At 45.1% G+C, this 3,082-nt stretch overlaps 1 long non-coding RNA gene across 1 annotated transcript; it reads right to left on the bottom strand.

Moving 5' to 3' along the window:
• Positions 1-1,514: 1,514 nt before the first annotated feature.
• LOC121973369 lies at positions 1,515-2,110 on the bottom strand. Its single transcript, XR_006109550.1, has 3 exons — positions 1,953-2,110; positions 1,821-1,884; positions 1,515-1,583 (listed from the first exon to the last, which is right to left on the bottom strand). It is a non-coding gene; the product is annotated as an uncharacterized LOC121973369 (long non-coding RNA).
• Between the last annotated feature and the right edge of the window lie 972 nt (positions 2,111-3,082).

Genomic DNA, 3,082 nt, shown 5'->3' with positions numbered 1-3,082 from the left:
ACCAATACAAAACATCACATACAGCATCAACACTCCGAACACAAAACCGGAACACACAAAGTCAAATACATACATCTCATATACCAAGATCAAATAACAAAAATGCGGAGATATGGCTTCTGATGTGACGTGGGGACCAGCAGACAGGATGCTCCAAGCGACACCATAAATAACCTGGTACCTGAAAAGATAGTGTCAACGGGGGTGAGTTCAACAACTCAGCGAATACCAATGGACATGAGTAGTAAGATATATCTAACAGCAATAAACATGGAATACAGCTTCCTAATCATATATAGGGAATATGCAAAACTGAAAGGTAACTGAGGAAGCTGTACTCACCAGGAACTCCTATCCAGACAAAAGGGTCGTCAACCGAAAGTGTCAATAATCCTGTATGCAGGTCAAAAGTATGCATCCAACCAAAATGCAGCAACCAAATGCAGCAAACACAATCATAAGAATATAAATGCATCAATGCATATGATGCGAATGATGCGTCCTGGTCACCCCTGACGCCAGTCAGTCATATCACACACAAATGGTGAGACCAAGTGGGTAGGGCTGTGACAACCGTGCACTCTGTCGTCACTACTCCTGATGAGTGACCGAGTGAACGGGATGCTGTCGGAGTACTCCTGTCCTGTGACCCCAAATCATAAATGGGGGAGCTCAATGCTCTCATCTCCCGGTACACGATAACGGGGAGGTATCTCTGCCGGCTACCACGCTGAGTCACCTGACCAACGGAGCCAAACAGAGTCCACCGTCTGCCGACCACCACGCTGCTACACTAAATGCCAGCAGAGCCAAACTGACTGCCGGCTACCATGCTGAGTCCTCGCACCAACGGAGCCAAACAGCAGAACCGCCACACACCTGTCTGATATACCACTAACCCATGAGTGGTGGTGTGTGCAGTACATGTAACTGGCGATGTGCTCAACCATAGTGGAGCCGACAATTGCACAGCATGCAATTATGATGCATGACACTAAGCATAGCAAAACTGATCAGCATATCCATATCCATATATACATAATATGGGTACCACAGTATCAGTAGGTCAAATCCACAGATCTAGGGTATACAGGTCCTCTATGATATAACAACCTAGATCCTAAACATATCCCCCTTCCATAGCATATGTACCAACAATATGCACAGATCAAAGAAAAAGGGTCTAGGTACACAAATCAGATATGATATACAAATAGAGGTACACAAGTCAGGTATGGTATAAAAACCTAGGTATCAGATAATCTAGATACACATGCCAGAAAATAAAATCCAGAACCTAGTCCGAACCTCAGTAGGTATGGTATGTCACTTACTCTAGGAACCAAGGTACTCATGGAAATAATCCTGAAATGTAAACATGGATACATATCAAACGGCCAACAGATCATGCTATGGGTATCAAACCGTGACATACCAAAGCAAACATGATCATTGCTTGCAGCTATAAAATACTATGCATATCCAATAGACAATATCATAAAGATAAGTCAAGAGGTACCCGCCTCAAATGTAGATCGAGCTAGACAACCTCTGCGTCAAAGTGCTCATCCCAAATCAATGTCCTGTAATAGTCACATTTAATTTAGCTACATATGTATATCACATAGCTAAAAATAATCTCTTAATTATCAGAAATCCTATTTCATTCATTTATTCTCGAGTAACAAACGATTCGGATCTAACCATCTAGTTATCCAATTATCCCTAATTCAAAACATAAACATAATTCACCAACAGCATGTATTACAATTACTACACTTCCTTCATAGCTCGGATTAAAGCATATCCTAAAAACTCACCTTAGAAACCTCTTCCTTGAGGTCCTTAGCCGAAGCAAAATCGCCACCGCAAATTCCAAAAGCCCTAAATCAAAAATATCAGCACAACCATATTAATGTTTCCAATCCAAGGACTAAAATCCAAATACTCACCCAAACATAAATGCCCGAACTGTCGAGTCACTGCCGGACGTGGCTGAAATCGGATAACGTCGGAAATCCAGTGGCTGAACAAACTCCAAGTCCGGTGGTCGTCACAAAGGAGAGCAACAACCCTCGGCCGACAGTGAAGAACCAGAAGCGTCTGGTGGTGGCTGTTGGATGGCAGCCGGCACTAGGGCCGAGGGACATCAACACCCGATGAGAATGGCGCCCGCACCGACCTCATCGCCGGAGGTGGATGGGGACGAGGAAGCGATTGGTCAGCACCTTCAAGACTCGGTGAGGTCCTCAGGCGGCGCGGTGAGGCTGAGACAGTCGGGAAAGAATCATCCTCTGTCGGCGTCACTGCGTCGCCGACAAATCCCGCGCGGATGGCTGGCGGAAGTGGCGCGACCACAGTAAGGGAGAAGGAAAAAGGGCTCGGCAGGTGGTGAGACACATCGAAGATCGTTGCTGGCGGTAGGGCTTCCTTGGCCAAGGCTTGTTTGCGTGGGAGAGAAAACGCGAAGCAACGCCAATTGGGAAAAAGAAGACAGATCTAGGGCTTAGGGCAACGACCGGCGGCACTTCCACGCGGCGGTGGCGCGAGAGAAAAAGAAAATCGGTGCTGCTCGGCCAGAAGAGAGGAAGAGACAGGGAAAACAGAAACTTGGCCGACGTTCGATCGGAGAAGAAGAGGAAGAAGGAACTGTCGCTTGTGGCGCCGGTTAAGCAAAGGAGGAGACGACGTCGCATGGTTAGGGCACGGGAATAAGAGGAAAAGAAAAGGAATAAAAGAAAAGGAGAAATAAAACTTTTCCTCTTAAAAATAGGGTAGTCTAAACATGCTTTTCTGGGCCCCATTTTTATCCCCGTTAACTCGTCCATACGAGCTCCGAAAAATTCCCGAAAAATTTCCAAAAATTCTAGAAAATTCCCTTATTATTATTCTCTATTTTCCGATATTTTACATTCTCCCCCACTAATAAAAAATTTGATCCCCAAATTTCGTATCTACCCTCAGCAAATAATAGCAAAAGCTATAACAGTATAAATGTTGAACGAAACCATAACTTACATACCTCAAGTGAAAAGATGGGGGTATCGAGCTTGGATAGTATCCTCGAGCTCCCAAGTAGCCT

This window comes from Zingiber officinale, chromosome 4A, assembly GCF_018446385.1.
Source record: "Zingiber officinale cultivar Zhangliang chromosome 4A, Zo_v1.1, whole genome shotgun sequence".
NCBI classification, from domain to species: Eukaryota; Viridiplantae; Streptophyta; class Magnoliopsida; order Zingiberales; family Zingiberaceae; genus Zingiber; species Zingiber officinale.
This window is presented reverse-complemented; position numbering and strand designations above follow the sequence as displayed.